Below are 20,490 nucleotides of genomic sequence, written 5' to 3' on the forward strand. Positions count from 1 at the left end.
GATGATCTCTGAAGTTTCTAGTAGCTCTGTGATTCCACAGCATTTATTCCTTCATCTTTCAGATCCCTGCCACCTTCCCCTTTAGGGCTTCAAATCACACTGAAGGGGTCCACTTTCATGCAAGGCTAGCCCTAAATACTTGTTTTCTTTCTGACACTTAAGATTGAAGTAACTGCAGACATTGGGAGAGGCATAGCTCGTATCCTGCTGAAATTCAATGAATGACCTCACTTCTCTAGAATGGAACATGACTGCATTGTTTATATATTTCTGTTTTGTTACCAGGCAGTCAGTACAGACTTCATTGAAATATTGTGTGTTCATTGGGTTTTGTGCCTCATCTCACTGGCAGAAGAACGTAGTGGTTGATTTGGGGAATGGAGATGGCTGGAAAGGAGGTAAAGAGTGAAGATGGAGAAACAAGACGGCAGTGATGAAGAGAACCAGCGAAGAGAGAAGGCCATGGTGGTGCTGAGAAAGTAGATCTTTTCTTCTTGTTAAGAGCACCAGAGGGAAGAATCCAGCTGATCACTATTCAGGGGCATCTGGCTCCAGGAATAACAGACCATCTGGTGTCCAACTCCTTCAAAATGGTGAGTTTCATAAATATTCTCACTAATTTGACGTGGACCCAGCTGCTGCATACCCAGCAGATGTATTCTGTGAGCATTTCTTGGTGGGAACCGGCCTAATCAAAGTGAGATATTCCAAAATTGTCTGAGAGGAGCGAATGTGAGAACTGTTTACTTTTATTTGAGAGACTAAGATGAGACAGTTTAGATGAGTTATTGAAAGTTACACTTTGTTTGTTTTCTTTTTTAAATACGAGAGCTGACTTGGACCATGCAAACGATTTTCTTCTCATTTCTGTATTACCACACATTCAGCATGTGTCAGCAAGCTGCTTTTGTTTTTCATTGACTGGCTAAGTACAGAAAGAATATCCTACAAGAAGGGAGAGCAGAGCCAGAAGCAAACTTAAGCATTACTTAAGGCTGTGATGTCTCTTATTGGCCATTTTATGATAGATATTTCTCCATATGACACCCACATCCATCCCCCACTCCCCGCCCTTCAGTGCTTCATAGTAACTCACCATGTAAGGAGATGATGGATTTGCTCTCTTGTCTTCCCTTTATCTCATTCCCTTCCTTCTAACAAGCTGAATTTGGGTGTGAGGGTCATCGGAGGGATTCGTGAATTCACCCTAATTTGCCATCTCTGAATCACACCTTATTTTAAAAAAGAAAATTCAAATCCCAACTTTATAAATGTTGCAACAAATGGCTTTCACTGCTACTTTTATGTGCATCATGGAAGCAGACAAAAATATCAGAGGTCCCTTTTGACTCAAAAACTATAAGGTTCTGATTCTTTTGTGATTTTTCATGGGAAGTGGAAGTGAAATGACTGATCAGTGACCATAATTGGCATGGGTAGAAAAATCAGAGAAAAGATGTGATGTGGGCAAAATAGCCTGGGAAGAGCCAAGAAACTAAAGAGAATATAGTTTTAGAGTATAGCTTGAGTTGGATATTTCATAATCTAGTATTGGACAGAACAACTTAAAAAAATTTTTCCATCTATTCACCAGATCTAGTAAGTTGTTAAGCTTCAATGAAGCTTTATATCATTAAAAATAGCCAGAGAAACTTTTTTTTAATGTGGAAATGATTAAAGAAATGGAAGAAACTAGGGACAATTATACAAGAAATGATTCTCAGTCAACTTTGGTTACTTCACATTTATCGAAGAAGGCTTCAGAAAGCTTGATTTAAATTCCACATGTCCCCATCTGAGAGTAGGAAGAATTACTGAATTCCAGATAACCTGGAGTACAGTTCTACAAGTCTGTCATGGTCTCAAATTCATGCTGTGTGGATACTTTTTCGCTTAAGAGTTGATACTAGTTACTTCATGATTGGTGTACCAGGTTATAAACGGAAAGATCTGAAATTTGAAGCAATAAGATGGATAAAGATTGTCTACTGAAATAAAATCACACAACGTGAGAGCTGTGGGTTAACTTTTACTTGGGGCAAAATGAGGACTCCAGTCCAGGAGACAGCATCTTAGACAGCTGAGAGAAACTGTTCCGAAGAGGCGGGGGAAACTCAGATTATATATGATTTCAGTGAAGGGGGCACATGCAGTCAAGCACACACCTAGGCAGAAGCTTGCTGCTCATCATGAGGAGCAGATGTCATTATTAATGATTTTAGTGCTTTTCTAGATATGAGGACACGCAAGAACTTGGGCTTATAAAATCTTCTCCTGAAAACATCTAACTATCTGAAGGCCTGTTCAGCCAGTTTTCCCAGAGCACAGAGTGCTTCATCCCTGGTCTCCCCCCTGAACTTTCAAGGTGTGTTGGAGGTCAGTGGCTGCAGTGGCTTGTAATTTAATCCAAGCAGAGGTAGATGTAAAGTGCCAGCATGATTCAGTCCTTGTGGAGACAGGTGGAAAATGCCAATTTTTAGCTGGAAAGACAATGAAGTATCTGGAACTATTACAAAGAAAGTTTCAGAAGAAATTATTTAATTTAACTGCTTAGAAACCATTATTCTTCTCAGACTTAAAAAAAAAATCCTGCTTAGAAAACATTGTTCTTCTTAGACTTAAAAAAAAATCCCTTCGGCTACATTACTCCTTCTACTCTTTTTCTTCCTTTTCTTGTGCCCATATTTAAAATTATTCAGTTACAACCCGAGCAGTAATCTGCTTACATATTTCTGGACACAAAGGAGTTATGCCCTCATGTGTGGAAACCAGTCTTAGTTCAGTGGGAAGGGAATTCAGTTTGGATCTCTAGACACCAGAGGAAGTCCAGGATTTTCCTCTTATGTCTGACTTTAAGTGAATCATTTAACTTTTCTGAACTTAATTTTATCATTTGTAAAATCAAGACAATAATACTTACTCCATGAAGTTCTTAAGAGGATTATATAAGGTGTATATGAAAAATACTGAACCCAGTAGATTGCTACTCAGTTTGTAATTAATCAGATTCAGAAACTGAAACAAACATGTGGTAACTCATCTAAGGTCCTTTAAGGCAGAGCTCACACTTACATATTTTCCTGAAGTGCCTTGAATTACATCACATGGCAGAGTTCTTTTTTGTGTGTAAATGCTACCTTTAGGTGTAATCGCTTGTTAGCAACTGGTTACTTTCTTTATTTCTATTTTCCGGTTAATTCTGGGAGGGAAAGTTCTGGGACGACAGTTTTTTGTCCTCCAGGCAGCATTTTTCTTTTGTTCTGATGCTTCTTGTCATACCTGTGAGATACTCTTTCCCCCTAGGTGTTGACCTTTATGTTAACTTGGCAATGTGTGAGGTACTGTAGCAAGACTGGAACTCCACAGAGGGTAAATAAATGTCACTCTTCAAACAGAAACCAGCATCAGTTCTAGAAAAGAAAACCAAGATTCTCAGCTGGTCATGTTATTAGAAACAATAGGCTCTCTAATAGCAGAAAAGGTGTCACATAAAGATCTACACGGAATACAAGATAAAACTGAACTACTAAAAAACCTAACAAGGCAGTATTTCCCAAGATGATACATTATTTGCAAAGGGTACTAGGAACAACTAAATTTATTACTACACTTCATCCCTTAGGATTAGGATCTCAGATGTCAGGAAAGAGATCAAGGTCAGAAACCCAGGTGGTACTCCTATTACACCAGGCCATCATACCAGTCAGGTATCAGCTCTAGCACCAGCTAATGGGTATCAAGAAAACTTTGCCCAAGTTGGGACAGTTCAAGCTATTGGTCCTTAAAGTCAAACATCGTAAAGATGATTTTGCTAAATTCACTGTTAGGTTTATTCTACTGTGAGCTTATTTTCACACAGTATCGCACTTGGATTGGCTTTAAGTAGTTCTTAGTAATTCTTGGATCTTGATTTTGGCTTTTCTTACCATTTGAAGAGTGAGTCTGAGAATGGGTAGATTTCTGTTTATGGGTCATAAAATAGCATTGAGTATTTCTAGCATCATGTCAGACATTGAGGCTTTGAGGGAAGAAGCAGACTTATTTCAGTTCTGGCAAAGTTTTCTGTATGTATTAGTTCATGCTAGAACTTTGTCTCTGACAAACATGAGCACCATCTGGATTCCTGACACTGGCTTTGTTCCTTCTCTCTGAGATCAACTTTCAAAGCAAACAAATGCTGCCTAGAAACGTGTGTGTGTCTCTAGGGAAAGGGGTATATTCCTGAGATATGTTCCATATGTTTTCTCAGAAACTCCTCAGAGGAGATCAGCCCTAGGTGCCCACACTGATAACCCACTTGTTTACACATCCTTTATCGACTTTTCTCCTTTCCTTGTCTTGCTTTCCTCACTGTCTCTGAGATCACTTCTCAGGTAAACTACCTGTACCCAAGTGCTTCTGCTTTTGCTTTGTGTAACCCAAACTAAGACAAAAACCATTAAAAACAAAACAAAACAAAACCTCCTTGGGGGATGAAAATCTAATGCAAAAATGTGCTCATACTACTTGAAAAAACATCCACTTTTTTTTTTTTTGTAAGAAGAGAAACCATAAGTAAGCCAAAAGCCAAATTAAAAAAAGAAAGCCTAGATAGTTGTCAAATCACACATACACACACACACACACACACATCCCACATTCAGGTTGGCCTACACAGATAGAAGATAGTTTGAGTAAAAGCAAGGAACTTACTGAAACACAAAGCCAGAACGTGAAAATTATAAATAAGATGAGAGGTGATAAATTAGAAGTTAATGTGAACTACAGTCAAGAAAAAGGCTGAAGAAAAGAAATAAGATGTGTTGGAATCTGGGGAGATTAATACAATGAGGATGAGGTAACACAATTTTATTTTGGTATGTGCATGATGTGTGTGCTTTGTAAACTATATATTGAAATTCATACTCAAGGTGTTGTCAACAAGTTGCATTAAAGAATGGTTGTCAATGAAATAGATGACATGGGGGAAAATACTACACTAGAAGCTCTCTGGGTATTTTTTATCCTAGTTTCCCTGAATTTTATGACATTTGGCAGGTCAATTCATTTCTCTGGATATGTGTTTCCTTGATCAATATGAACTCAAACTTTATATTTTCAATGTCTTTTCATATATATTATAAAGTTCTGTGTAAATATAAGAGTTTATTATTAAAAAATAAGAGGTAGGATCTGAGAATTAATGTTTACTACTCTTAAATTCATCTTGGCCTCAAAGATGTACACCTCAAGAGGGTAGAACTTTGCCAAATCCAAGGTTCTCTGAGTGATACTTCTTTTTCCTTTTAAAGGATACACATACCTAAGTTTCTTTATTCACTTATAATTATTGTACAGTTAAGTGTCTGATTTGAAGAAACTAATGTCTGATTTACTTTTCTTAGAGTAAACCCCAAACACAGCATTGTTCCATCTCAAGACGACTTAGCAAAATGATAGCTTGTACCTCTGGAAATCTGAAAAAGTTCTGAGTTCTCCCAAGGGCTCCAAAGAAGGATGGTGCCACTGTCCCCTGGTGGAACCTACTTCTCCTAGATTCTTCTAGGATATCCTTGAATGTAGATTCCTATAATATGCTCAGAATTGTGAAATGTACAACCAACTGTGCAAACTTATGGAGCTTAAGGAGCTTAAGTGTAGCTGGGGGAGAAGGGAGCCAAAGTCCATCCATGAAATTAATACAAACAGATACAAGTCAGTACCAATTCAGATATCTGTTGAGAACGTTCTTTTGGTACACTCCAGGTGTTTTGGAAGAAAAGTGATCTTGTCTTTGAATACTGCATTAGAGCAGTTTAGTCCATTCTGGGGGTCAGAACTGTTAATATTGCTGACCAGCATCCTTTGAAATTATTTTACCAAATCATCTGCTAGAGTGGGAAGGTGAATGTCACAAGTAATTCCCCTTCTTCATTCTTCTTTTTCCTTCACACCACATCAGGGAAAAACCCCTCCTATCTCTAGAGCTTGCACGAAAAACCAGTGAACTAATCCAGTGGTACTGCTAAGATTAGTGACCCAACCCCTGCTTAACTGGCGCATTTCAAAACCGCATATGTCAAGGTCTTCTCTGCATATAGGTCAGTGTGTGGTTTCCTACACTGTGGCTACTCTGGGGAGACAAAGCAGTGCTGGTTTCTTACTTTAAAAAAAGGTGCTCACTGAAGAAAAGACCTTGAGATGGTAGGCTGAGAAAGCACAGGAGGACCTGAAGGTCACCTTATTCATCTGGAAATTCTCCGATTGGCCACTGTTACTCTCAGGCCACGGCTGTTGTTCTGAGTAAGCTGGGCCTGTTCTGGCTAAACACGTCCCAGGGTGATGCAGGCTGGTGTGGCTTGGTGGGGGGATAAGTGAGGAGATGGCCGTCAACATGTGTGGGCCAGATACCCATTTCCTTGTGTCTCTGACATTAAAAGAGTCAAGTATTCCTGCTAAAGGACCCTTGAAGATGGAGGGTGAAGGAAAGTAGGTGTATCTTCACGGAAGGGTAGAGGATTTCTGGACGGGAAGGTGAGGGGTAAAGACATGGTGACTGCTTGTGGGGAGGTGTGCTGATTGTCAGTCCCCGAGTAGTGGGTCCTGGGAAGTACAGCAGGCCATTCTCATGTCAGAGTGTAATAACCCTTGGTCACTTTGAAAGGAGGACTGATTTTAAGTAAAGAACTTGGTAATTTTTCCACACTTCTTTACATTCAGACGAGATCTTGGGTTATAGTCCATTAGGTTAATTTCTCCTATATTGAGGGAGAATAAAGTAGTGCTTAAAAGTTCAGAATCTAGAGGCAGAAAATGTGATTTATTTATATATTTTTTACTGAGTTACAGTCAGTTTACAATGTTGTGTCAACCCCTGGTGTACAGCACAATTCCTCAGCCATACACAAATATACATATATTCGTTCTCACATTCTTTTTCACATGAGCTACAACAAGATATTGAATAAAGTTCCCTGAGCTATAAACTTGTTTATATATTTTATATATACCAGTCAGTATCTGCAAATCTCAAACTCTCAGTTTAATACCTTCCCACCTCCCTCCCTGCTGGCAACCACAATTCTGTATTCTATGCCTGTGAGTCTGTTTCAGTTTTATATAAAAGTTCATTTGTCTTTAGAAAATGTGACTTAAAAATCCATTTCCAACCCTGACTAGCAGTGTGACCTTGGACAATTTACTTAACCTCACTATGCCTCAGTTTCCTCTTCTGGATACTGGAGATAATAATAAAAGCCTTGTCTCAGAGTATTGGAAGGATTAAGGTGAGTTCGTAGGTACATATTGCTTGGCACATAGTCAGCACTTGATCATTATTTCCCATGGAAATCACATGCACACTGACCCTCAGCCTAGGGGACTACACGGCCTAGAGATGGAACACATGGGATTTATGGTTCTGTTGGATCTGGAGTCAGCCCAGCTGTGCCCCTTGCCTGCAGTGTGATCTGAGACAAGTTATTTCATCTTTCTAAGCATCATTTTCTTCATCTGTAAGTTGGGATAATAGCGACATTTACCTCATAGTTTGCTCTGAGGAATGAATGAGATGATTTACATAAAGTTCCTGATGCAGGATCTGGCACCCGGTAAATGCTACTTCTTTAATACTCGCACACACATCAGGTATCACACATCACACACACACACACACACACACACACACACAAATATTCTCGCATCTTACGTGATTGTCCCTTCTCTCCTTAAAAGAAAACCTGAAAAAAACTTCATCTTTCCTAGGGAGGTAGAGAATAATGACCCTGAACTGATTGATTACTTATGTACCTGGGAAAAACATACTCTTTTTCAACTCTCCCTCACATTTTCCCTTTCTATCCCCCATGTCAGGAGCAGAAGGCCAGGGAAATCTGTTGCACAACAGGAGGGGAAGGAGAAGGGGACCAAAGCTGACTTGGCACATATCCCCTTTTCTCATGGGCACCTGCCCACCAGGACTGGCTGCATAATTTGTAGGGCTCAATACAAAATGAAAATGCTGGCACCTTGTTCAAAAGTCGTTAAAAACTTCAAGGCAGAGATATCACAGCATTAAAGCAAACACATGACTGCCACTGCCTGGGCCGCAGTCTGTAAAGCTGGCCCTGCCACCAGCCCGGGGGCAGTGGGAGAGAGGAGGTGTTGATGCCCCTTCTGCCGTTGATATGGGGCTAACTTGTCTCTGCTTTCCATCCCTGAGCCTGGCTGAGCCATGTGGGTTTACTTCCAGGGCTCTCTGGGAGCCTGGGAATGTGAGGTATCAGAGACGTCCCCACCCCTAATTCTGTGGAGAGAAATCGAACTGTTAGAACTGTCTAACCCAGTCAATGAGTTTGACCAGTTCTTAAGGAAATCCTCATAATTGTAGGTCATCCACAAGGGGAAAAAAGTATAGTAATACTAGTCTTTGGAAAATATTTGTTGATATGGGTGTGGTCTGTAATGGTGCAAAATGTTCACTTTCATGGTCTAAGAATCAATCTCTTAAGTTTAACAAGTGTTACGCACTTAAGAGGATTTACCCACTTTTTTTTTTTTTTTTTCACTTTTCAGAGAAGTGAAAGCTTGACCTTCTTTCTTCCTGTTGTTAGACTCATACTAACTTGAGGACATTAGATGGAAGATGAGACCTGTGCAGGCAATAAAGTTGCTTCAGTCTTCAGGAGCTAACAATGCATATTATCCATTACATCCATTTTGTCCATACCCTTTTATCTATTATATGCCCTGCAGGGAAATGTGGTGATGGTGATGGATTCTTTGAGAGACCACCACATGGTGCAGACTGCCTATATGCTCCTGTTCTGTGATCACATTTGAGAGTGTAGCCCCTGGGGATGTAGCAGTGGAGACACTTGGAGGGGATGTGGGGTCAAATGGGGCAGAGAAGGGGGTTTCGAGGAAAGCTGCTAGACTTAGAGGAAGGAGAAGAGTGGTGAGAAAGGGTGAGGAGTAGAGGAGAGGGTTGGGGAGAAGGGGAGAATGTAATGGGTCGGGGTGAGGGTGTGGGGAGAGAGGAAGGGAGAGCCCAGGAAGAAGGAGGTCTAGGGTGAAAGGTTCTGAAGTTAACATGTGGGTTAGGAAGTCCCAGAAGGAGGGGAATCCTGGAGTTCGAGCTCCTGCAGCAGGCCCTTTCCTGTCTTAGGCGAACAGAAAGCCCCAAGGGGCCACAGAGAGAACACTGGTCATTGTACATCCCCTGGCGCTGTCACTGCTTAACTCCACAGGTCGGTCACTACTCCTCTCAGTGATTCAGAGTCCTCATATGGAAAGCAAGGGGGTGCAACAGGGGGCCTTCTAATCCCAGTCTGAGCCAGACTGTGAATTCCAGGGGAGCGGGTGAGAGAGAGGAAAGGGACAGGTCAGAGAGTGGGAGGAAAGCACAGCCGGGAAGAGCGAAAAGGAGGGAGCTCAGGGGAATGCAGGGGACTGGGTGGGGGAGAGTGAAGCCTGGTCATTTTTGCCTGTTATACATTTCCTAATACATTTTTTAAGTAATAATTTTAATGAGATATTTACATACCATGTGTCTCACCCTCTTAAAGTGTACAGTTCAGTGGTTTTTAGTCTAGTTACAGCGTTGTTCAACAATCACTATTATCTAATTCAAGAACATTTTCATATCCTCCCTGAAGAAACTGCCTGTTCGTGGTCACTCCCCATCCCCTCTTGCCTCTTGTCCCTGGAAACCACACATCTGCTTTTACTTCCTATAGATTTGCCTATTCCAGACATTTCATGTAAGTGGAATCATACAATATGTGGTCTTTTTTACCTGGCTTCTTTCATTCAGCATTATGTTCTCAAGGTTCCTCCGTATTATAGCATGTATTAGTACTTGCTGAATAATAGTCCACTGTATAGATATATCACATTTTGTTTATCCACTCATCAGTAATGAGAAACAATGTATGAGTTTTTTCCACTTTTTTTTTTTTTTTGGCTGTAGTGAATAATGGTGCTAATATCTTACATTCTTACACATTTTTGTACGGACATATGCTTTTATTTCTCTTGGGTATATACTTAGGAGGAGACTTGTTGGGCCACGTGGTTATTGTGTGTTTAAAGTTTTGAGGAACTGCCAGTTTTCCAAAATGACTGAACCATTTTATAACCTCATCAGCCATGAATGAGAGTTCCAATTTCTCCACATCCTTGTCAACACTTGTGATTTTCTGACTTTTTGCTTTGTTATCCTAGTGGGAATGAAATGGTACCTCCTTGTGTTTTTTTTCTTTTTTGAGTATAATTGATTTACAATATTGGGTTAGTTTCAGGTGTGCAGCAGAGTAATTCAATTATATGTATATGCATTTTTCAGATTATTTTTTATTACGGACTATTATAAAATATTGAATATAGTTCTCTGTGCTATGCAGTAAATACTGGTTGCTTATCTATTTTATATATAGTAGTTTGTGTCTATTATCCCTCTCTCCTCCCCTTCTCCTTTGATAACCGTAAGTTTGTTTTCTATGTCTGTGAATCTATTTCAGTTTTGTATGTAGATGCATTTGTATTACTTTTTAAATTCCACATGTAAGGGATATATAATACTTGTATTTCTTTATCTGACTCACTTCAGGAAATATAATTTCTCTGGATCTACCCATGTTGATACGAATGACAATATTTCATTCTTTTTTATGGCTGAGTACTATTCCATTGTGTGTGTGTGTGTGTGTGTGTGTGTGTGTGTGTGTGTGTGTTTACACACATATACATACCGCATCTTAAGCCAATAGTCTGTTGATATGCACTTGGGTTGTTTCCATGTCTTGGCTATGTAAATAGTGCTGCTATGAACAGTGGGGTATGTGTATCTTCTGGATTAGAGTTTTCATCTTTTCTGTATACATAGCCAGGAGTGGGATTGCTGGATTATATGGTAGCTCTATTGTAACTTTTTTTAAGAACCTCCACACGTTGTCCATAGTGGCTGCACCAATTTACATTCCACCAACAATCTACAAGGGTTCTCTTTTCTCCACACTCTCTCCAGCATTTATTTTTTGTAGACTTTTGATGATAGCCATTCTGACCAAAGTGAGGTGATAACTCATTGTAGTTTTGATTTGCATTTCTCTGATAATTAGCATCAGAGCATCTTTTCATGTGCCTATAGGCCATCTGTGTATCTTCTTTGGAGAAATGTCTGTTTAGGTCTTCTGCCCATTTTTTGATTGGGTTGTTTGTTTATTTTTTTGATATTGAGCATATGATCTGCTTTTATATTTTGGCTATTAACCCCCTGTGAGGGATCATATAATTTGCAAATATATTCTCCCAGTCTGTAGGTTGTCTTCATTTTGTTTCTGATTTCCTTGCTGTGCAAAAGTTTTTAAGTTTGATTAGAATCCACTTCTTTATTTTTGCTTTTATTTCTATTACCATGAGAAACTGATCTAAGAAAATATTGCTACAAGTTATGTCAGAGAAAATTTTGGTTATGTTCTTTTCTAGGAGATTTATGGTGTTATGTCTTATATTTAGGTCTTTAAACCATTCTGAGTTTATCTTTGTATATGGTGTGGAGTGTTCTAATTTTATTGATTTATGTGCAGCTGTTCAGCTTTCCCAACACCACTTCCTGAAGAGATTGTCTTTTCTAGATGGTATATTCTTGGCTTTTTTGTCATAGATTAATTGACTGTAGGTGTGTGGATTTATTTCTGGACTCCCTATACTGTTCCATTGATCTGTATGCCTGTTTTTCTGCCAATACCAAATTCTTTTGATTACTGTAGCTTTGTAGTATAGCCTGACATCTGGAAGGGTTTTGCCTCCAGCTTTGTTCTTTCTCAAGATTGTTTTGACAATTTTGGGCCGTTTTTGGTTTCATATAAATTTTAGGATTATTTGTTCTAGTTCTATGAAAAGTGTCATGGGTATTTTGATAGGGATTGCATTAAACCTGTAGATTTCTTTGGGTAGTATGGCTATTTTAACAATATTCTTCCAATCTAAAAGCATGGGATATTTTTCCATTTCTTTGAATCATCTTCAGTTTCCTTTATCAATGTTTTATAGTTTTCATCATATAGGTCTTTCACCTCCTTGGTTCCTCTTATTCCTAGGTATTTTTTTTTTTTGATGCTTTTTTAAGCAGAATTTTAAAAATTCTCTTCTGTATTTCATTGTTAGTGTAAAGAAATGCAATAGATCTCTGTATAGTAATCTTGTATCCTCCTACCTTGCTGAATTCATTTATTCTAATAGTTTTTGTGTGAGTATATATGATAGTCAATATAGAGTATCATGTCATCTGCATATAGTGGTATTTTTACCAGTTCCTTTCCAATTTGGTTACCTTTTATTTCTTTGTCTGATTGCTGTGGCTAGGACTCCCAATACTATGTTGAATAGAAGTGGTGAGAATGGGCATCTTTGTATTGTTCCTGAATTTAGCAGGAAGGCTTTCAGCTTTTTACGATTGAGTATTATGTTGGCTGTGGGTTTGTTGTAAATGCCTTTTGAGATGTTTCTTCTATACCCACTTTGGTGAGTGTTGTTGTTTTTTTTTAATCATGAATGAGTGTTGAATTTTATCAAATGTTTTTTCTGCATCTATTGAGACGATCATGTGTCTTTTGTCTTTACTTTTGTTAATGTGGTATATCACACTGATTGATTTGCATACCCTGAACCATCCTCGAGACCCTGGAATGAATCCTCCTTGATCATGGTGTATGATCTTTTTCATGTATTGTTGAATCCAATTTGCTAATATTTTCTTGAGGATTTTTGCATCTGTATTTATCAAAGATATTGGCCTGTAATTTTCACTTTTTTGTATGTGTCTTTGTCTGGTTTTGATATCAGGGTGATAGTGGCTACCTATTATGAATTTGAGAGTGTTCCCTCCTCTTCAGTTTCTGGAATAATTTGGGAAGAATAAGTTCTTTGTATGTTTGGTTGAATTCCCCAGTGAAGTCACCCAGTCCTAGACATTTCTTTGGAGGGAGTTTTGTAGGGTTTTTTTTTTTTTCATTACAGATTCTATTTCACTTCTAGTGATCAGTCTGATCAAATTATCTGTTTCTTCTTGACTCCATTTTGGCAGGCTTTATGTTTCTAGAAACTTGTCCATTTCTTCTATGTTGTCCAATTTTTTTGGCACATAATTGTTTATAGTATATCATTTTGATTTTTTATATTTCTGTGGTATCAGTTGTTATTTCTCCTCTTTCATATCTTATTACATTTATATGTTTTATTTTGTTTGTTCTCAGCCTGGCAAAAGGTTTCTTGATTTTGTTTCTTGTTAAAAAAAAAACAAAAAACAGCTTTTAGTTTTACTGATCTTTTCTATTTTTTAAATTTCTATTTTATTTCTTCTCTAATCTTTATTATTTCCTTCTATCTGCTGACTTTGAGTTTTATTCTTATTCTGATTCTTTTAGATGATAGGTTAGGTTGTTTGATATTTTTCTTGTTTTTTGAGGAAGGCTTACGTTGCTATGAACTTCCTTCTTAGAACTGCTTTTGCTGAATTCCATAGAGTTTGTAAGGCTGTATTTTCATTTTCATTTGTCTCAAGATATTTTCTGATTTCTTCTTTGATTTCATCATTGATCCATTAGTTTTTTAGTAGAATGTTGTTTACTTTCCATATGTTTGTTCTTTTTCCATTTTCCACCTTCCTATGGTTGATTTCTGGTTTCATATCACTGTGGTAAAAAAAAAAAAATGCTTAAAATAATTTCTATTCTTTTAAATTTGTTGAGGGTTGTTTTGTGGCCTAATATGTGGTCTAGCCTAGAGATTGTTCCGTGTGTGCTGGAAACGGATGTTTATTCTGTTTTTGTTTTTGTTTTTTTTTTTTTAATATAGTGTCTTTAGGTATCAGTTAAATCCAACAACTGGTCTATTGTGTCATTTAGGACAACTGGTGTACTGTGTCATTTAGGATATCTGTTGCCTGATTTTCTGTCTGTATGATCTGTCCATTGGTGTCAGTGGGATGTTAAAGTCTCCTACTATTATTATATTACTGTCACTTTCTCCCTTTCTGTCTTAGTGTTTGTTTTATATATTTGTGTGCTCCTATGTTGGGTGCATATATGCTGAGTGTACTATCCTCTCTTGTATTGATCCCTTTATCAGTGCATAATGTCCTTCTTTTTCTTTCTTTATGGTCTTCAAAAAAGGTCTGTTTTGTCTTATATAAGAATTACTACCACTGCTTTCTTGTCACTTCCATTTACATAGAATATCTTTTTCCATCTTCTCACTTTTACTCTGTGTGTCTTTCACCCTGAAATGAGTCTTGTAGGCAGTATGTTGTAGGTTCTTTTTTTTTTTTTTAATGTACTCTGCCACTGTGTCTTTTGATTGAAGCATTTAGTCCATCGACATTTAAAGTAATTATTGATGGGTATGTACTTATTGCCACCTTAAACCTTGTTTTCCAGTTGCTTTTGTTTTCAGTTGCTTTCTCTTTGTTTTTCCTTTTTTAATTTGATACTTTTCTTTTACAGTATGCTTGAATTCCTTTCTTTTTGATTTTTGTGAATCTATTGTATTTTTTTTATTTGTGATTATCCTTGTGTTTAAGCATATTGACCCATAACTATATATACTTGGTATAAACTGATGGTAATACAAATTCAAACACAATCTAAAAGAGCTACATTTTTATAATCCTCTCTTCCACATTTTGTGATTTTTATGTCCTATTTCACATCTTCATGCTTATCCTTTTTCTGTTAATTGTTTTTATAATCATCTTAACAAAAAATTTTGGATTGTTTTTAATCTATGTCCTGGCTCATATAAATGATCTTAAATCTTTTTATACAATTACCTTTCTCATATAAATGATCTTAAATCTTTTTATACAATTACCTTTCCTATTTTGATTTTCCTTTTCCTACAGATTCCTGATTCTTTTCTGTTTAGAAAAGATCTTTCAATATTTCTTTTAGGGTAGGTTTAGTATTGCTGAATTCTTTTAGTTTTTGCTTGGCTGAGAAATTATTTACCTCTCCTTCTATTCTAAATGATAATCTTACTTGGTAGAGTATGCTAGGCTGTACATTTTTCCCTTTCAGGACTGAATATATCATGCCACTCACTTCTGGCTTGCAAAGTTTCTGAAGAGAAATCAGCTGATAGCCATATGGAGATTCTCTTATAACTGACTTTGTTTTTCTCCTGCTGCTTTAGAATCCTCTCTTTATCTTTAACTTCTGCCATTTTAATTATAATAAGTCTTGATGTGGGTCTGTCAGGATTCATCTTGTTTGGGACCCTCTGTGCTTGCTGGATATGTTTCCTTTATTAGATTTGGGAAGTTTTCATCCATAATTTCTCCAAATACATTTTTGTTCCCATTTCTCTCTCTTCTTTTGGAACCCCTGTTATGTGTAAGTTGGCATGCTTTATCTTATACCATAGATCTCATATGTTGCTTTCATTTTTTTGTTTTTCAATTGTGTTTCTGTCTGCTGTTCTGATTGCGTGATTTCCATTATTCTATCTTCCAGATGACTTACTTGTTCTACGGTGTCTTTTAGTGCGATTCATTGTTTTCAGATTGGTTATTTCAGCAATTGAATTGTCTATTTTTGATTGGTTCATCTTAGTTCCTTGTTACAGTGATCTGAATTTCTGTCAATAATCTTTCTTAATTCCTTTACCATTTTTATTATCTCCTTTTCAAACTTGGTGTCTAGTAGACTTATGAGATCTGTTTATTTGTTCAGCAGATTTCTCTTGTTCTTTTAACTGAGAGTAGTTCTTATGTTTTTAAATTTTACTTAACATGTCTGCCTTTATGAATTTAGGGGAAACAGTTATCTACTCTGGTCTTCAAGGGGTGAATTTATCTGGAGCACACCTGTATAGACTGTAGGTCCAATGTTTTTGGTATGAAGGCTGATTTTGGTATGGATTCCAGCCATGTCTTTCCTTAGTGTGTTCTGGACATTTTTTACTTGATAGGCGATGTGATTGTTGTTGTGGTAGCCACAGCCTGTGCTGGATGTGGGGCAGGGCCTCCTCTTTGCTTTGTGGCTGTCACTGCCCTATTGGAGGTGGGCTTGTTTCCCAGTTGTTGGAGTAAAAGTCCTAAGGGTCAGGTTTGGTCAGCTCTGTTGCCCTTGAGTACATGCTCTGCCCCAAAGAAGATGGCTGATGAAGCAAATGAAGTCTCAGTGGTCATAGTGAACCTATGTACTACCTGTGCAGATGTCCACAGTTCCACATAGAAGCAGCTCAAGGTCACATCCCTTTTTCCTTGTGTTCATCCCAGACTTAGTGCTAGGCTGTGATGTGCAGTAGACTGGGGCTTGGGCTGAGGTTCTGTGGCTCCAGGAATCGATGTGGCTGTGCTGCTGTCTTGGACCTGGGCTGCCTCTGTTGCACACCTCTCCCAGCACCTGCCTGCCCTAGATCTGGCTCTAAGCTGTGGTGTGGAGTGAACAGAACTGGTGCATTCCCTCCCAAAACAAACTTGCTAGCTACGTGCTCCTGTCCAGTGCCTGTCTCCCTGAGATTCAATGCCCAGCCACTACGTGTTCCTGTGGTACCAACCGATGCCTGCATTGATAATGTCTACTGCACCCCTGACCCTAGCCATGTGCATGCTGACAGTGGAGGTGCAGCTCCCCTCCCTGTGGGACCACACCCCAGACTCTCCAGGCTGTCTCCATGCAGCTGTCTACCTAAGCTTCAGCAGTTAGTATTGTACTTTCCTGTGGCCACTCCCTGGTAAGCATACCAAAAATGTCTGCCCAGCTCACCATGCCACCCAGAGTGTGTGCTGACTGGTTCCATCCACTAACCCCATGCATGTGCTAACAATAGTTTCTGCAGTTTGGCCTGGATCATACTCCAGGTGCCCTGGTCTGTCTCTGTGCGGCTAGACTGAGTCTCTGCTTGATCTCAAGCCAGGCTGTGGTGTGGAGTGAGCCATGCTGGAATGTACACTCCTTCTGATTGGGAAGTGCGGTGAGGTGGCAGCTGTCAGCACAAATGGCTCTCCACCTTAATTGTTAGCTAATCAGCCACTATGCACTCCTCACAAGTGGAGTCTAGTCTTTTCCAGCCCCTCTGTCTGTCTCAGTGGATTTCCCAGCAGGGAAAAGGGGCTTCCTAGAGCAAGGGTCTATGTAGACCTTTTCTTCTTTACAGATCCCTCCTAGGGGCGTCGGTTCCATCCTGATGCCTTTTTCCCCCTGCCCTTCCTGGTTACATGGAGATCTTTCTGGCAGCTTTGATTTATAGGAGCTCTTCTGCCAGTTTCCAATTGGTTTTCTGTGAAAATTATTCCACATGTAGATATATTTTTGATGTTTCTGTTGGAGGAGGTTAAGCTCAGTGTCCTCCTGCTCCACCATCTTGATCCTCCTTCCTCATTATGGTTTTAATTTGCATTTTATTGACGACTAATACCACTGAGTATCATTTCATGTACTTATTGGTTGTTTGTATATCTTCTTTGGAAAAATGTCTATTCATAACATTTTGTTCCAGTTATCTTTTTATTGTTGTAAGAGTTCTTTATATATACTGGATTCAAATTCCTTATTAGATAATTGCATTTTTTTTACCACTTTTTATTTTCTTTTCACTTACTTGATGGTGTCTTTTAAAGCACAAATATTTTAAATTTTGATGAAGCCCACTTAATCCGTTTTTTCTCTCGTTGCTTATGCTTTTAGAGTCGTATCTAAGAATCCATTGCCAAATTCAATGTCATAAAGATTTATCCCTTTATTTTCCTCTAAGAATTTTATCGTTTAAACTATGACTTTTAGGTCTCTGGTCCATTTTGAATTAATTTTTTGAGGTAAAGATAAAATAAAATTGTTTTTTATGTGGATATCCAGTTGTCCCCAAATCATTTGATGAAAAAGCAATTCTTTTCTCTGTTAACTATCATGACACTTTTATCAAAAATCAGTTGACCATAAATGTAAAAGTTTATTTATGGACTCTGAAGTCTATTGCATTGATCTATATACCTATCTTAATGTCAGTACACTGTCTTGGTTATTGTGGCTTTGCAGTAAGTTTTGAAATTGTAAAACATGAGTCCTCCAACTTTGTTGTCCTTTTTGTCTTTTTTTAATGATTATTTTTGATAATTGGCTGTTTTTATTTATTTCCATCTCTGCATGAATTTCTTGAATCAAATTGTTAATTTTTGCCCCCTCCAAGTTGTATTTTTTTTGATTGACATTGTGGTGAATCTGTAGATTAATTTGGAAATTATTGTCCTCTTAATAGTATTAAGTCTTCTGATCCATTAACATGGGTTATCTTTTCATTTATTTATCTTTTAAAAATATTTTTCAGCAGTGTTTTGCAGTTTCAATGTACAAGTCTTGCACTTCTTTTGTTAAATGTTTCTTATATTGTTATTGATGCTATTATAAGTGGAAATATTTCCTAATTTCTTTTTCAGATTGTTCATTATTTGTATATAAAAATGCAGTTGATTTTTATACATTTATCTTATATTCTACACATTTTCTGAATTTGTTTACAAATTATAATAGCTTTTTCAGGGATTCCTTAGGATTAGCTTTATAGAAGATAATGTCATCTGCAAGTAGAGATAAATTTACTTCTTCCCTTCCAATCTGAATTCTTGTTATTTCTTTTTTCCCCAGTTGCCTTGAGAGAACCTCTAGTGTACTGTAGGGTAGAAGTAGTGAGAGCAGATACTTCTGTTACTGATCATAGGACAGCCTTTTACCATTAATTATGATGTTACCTGTGCACTTTTCATAGATGGCCTTTATCAGATCAAGGAAGATCTCCTCAATGCATAGTGTGTTGAATGTTTTTAGTATGAATGGATGTTGGATTCTGTCAGATAGTTTTTCTTCATCACTTGAAGTGATCAGCTATCTTTTGCCTTATACTCTATTAATATGATGTATTATGTTGACTTTTGTATGCTAAACCAATTTTGCATTCCTAGGCTAGATCCAACATTATCATGGTGTGTAATTCTTCTCACTTGTTGCTGGATTTTGTTTGCTAGTATTATGTTGAGTGTTTTTGATTCTGTATTACTGAAGAATATTGGACTGTAGTTTTCTTGTGATGTCTCTGATTTTGGTTTCAGTGTAACACTGGCCACATAGAATGATTTAGAAAGTACTCCTTCTTTTCTATCTTTTGGAAGCATTTGCGAATGATTGGTGTTAATTATTCCTTAAGACTTTTATAGATCTTACCAATGAAGTCATCTAAGCATGGGCTTTTTTTTTTTTTTTTTGGAGGGAAGTTTTAAAATTACTGATTTTAATACCTTTACTTTTTATAGTACATTCGGATTTTCAATTTCTCTTTGAGTCAGTTTCTGTAGTTTGTATCTTTCTAAGAATTTTTTCATTTCATTTAAGTTATCTAATGTGTGGGTGTAGAGTTGTTCCCAGTATTCCCTTGATATCCTTTTATTTCTGTAAAGTTGATAGTGATGTTTTCTCTTTAATTCCTGATTTTAGTAACTTGAGTCTTGTTTCTTTTTTTCTTTGTCAGTTTATCTAAATGTTAATTTTGTTGATCTTTTCAAGAACCAGCTTTGGTTTTCACTGAGTTTTTTCCATTGTTTTTTCTGTTCTCTCTTTCATTTACTTTCATTTAATTCTTTACTATTTTCTTTCTTCTGTGTGGTTTGTATTTAATTTACTCTTTTTTTCTTAGTTTCTTAAGATGAAAGATTAGATTAGGGAATGCTTTCTTCTTTTTTAATATAGGGATTTACAGCGATAAATTTCTCTCAGGCACTGCTTCAGCTTCATTCTATAAGTATTGGTACATTGCATTTCATTTTTATCCCAACTCAGAGTATCCTTAAATTACTTTTGTGATTTCTTTTTTGACCCATTAATTATTTAGGCAATTATTGTTTAATTTTCACATTATTTTTTCAAACTCCTAGTATTGATTTCTATTTTCATTCTATTACAGTATGAAAACATACTTTGTATGATTTCAGCCTGTTAAATTTATTGACACTTGTCTTATGACTTATGTTGTGTCTACAGACTGTTGCATGTATTCTGCTGTTGATGGTAGGGTGAGGGGAGGAGTGTTAATTAGATGTTCGATTGGTCTGTTTGGTTTACAGTTTTATTCAGGTCTTCTGATTTATTGTTGTTCTTCTGTCTTCTTGCTATATGCTTTACTGAAAGGGTGGTATTGAAGCCCTCAACTACTATTGTTGAATTTTCTCTCTCTCCCTTCAGTTTTGTGTGTTATGTTTTACACAGTTGTTCTGTCATTAAATGCATTGATATTTATAATTGTTACACTTTCTGGATGAATTAACTCTCAGTACTATAAAAAGTTCTTCTTTGACTCTAATAACTTTTTTACATAGTACATTTTGTCTGACAGTAATATAGCACTCCAGCTCTATTTTGGTTACTGTTTGCATGGTATATCTTTTCCCATTCCTTTACTTTCATCCTATTTGTGCATTTTAATCTAAAATGTGTCTCTTGTCCACTACATATAGTTGGTTTA

General features: G+C 37.4%; 1 long non-coding RNA gene across 4 annotated transcripts in view; it reads left to right on the top strand.

The window, feature by feature from the left end:
* The first annotated feature begins 290 nt into the window (after nucleotides 1-290).
* Nucleotides 291-20,490, top strand: part of LOC105070279 (uncharacterized) — a 309,633-nt gene continuing 289,433 nt past the window's right edge. For all 4 annotated transcript variants that reach the window (XR_012501382.1, XR_012501385.1, XR_012501383.1 and 1 more), the window contains exon 1: nucleotides 291-593. This is a non-coding gene — a long non-coding RNA (uncharacterized LOC105070279). The remainder of the gene's footprint in view (nucleotides 594-20,490) is intronic.

Source organism: Camelus bactrianus, chromosome 21 (assembly GCF_048773025.1).
Source record: "Camelus bactrianus isolate YW-2024 breed Bactrian camel chromosome 21, ASM4877302v1, whole genome shotgun sequence".
Taxonomy (NCBI): domain Eukaryota; kingdom Metazoa; phylum Chordata; class Mammalia; order Artiodactyla; family Camelidae; genus Camelus; species Camelus bactrianus.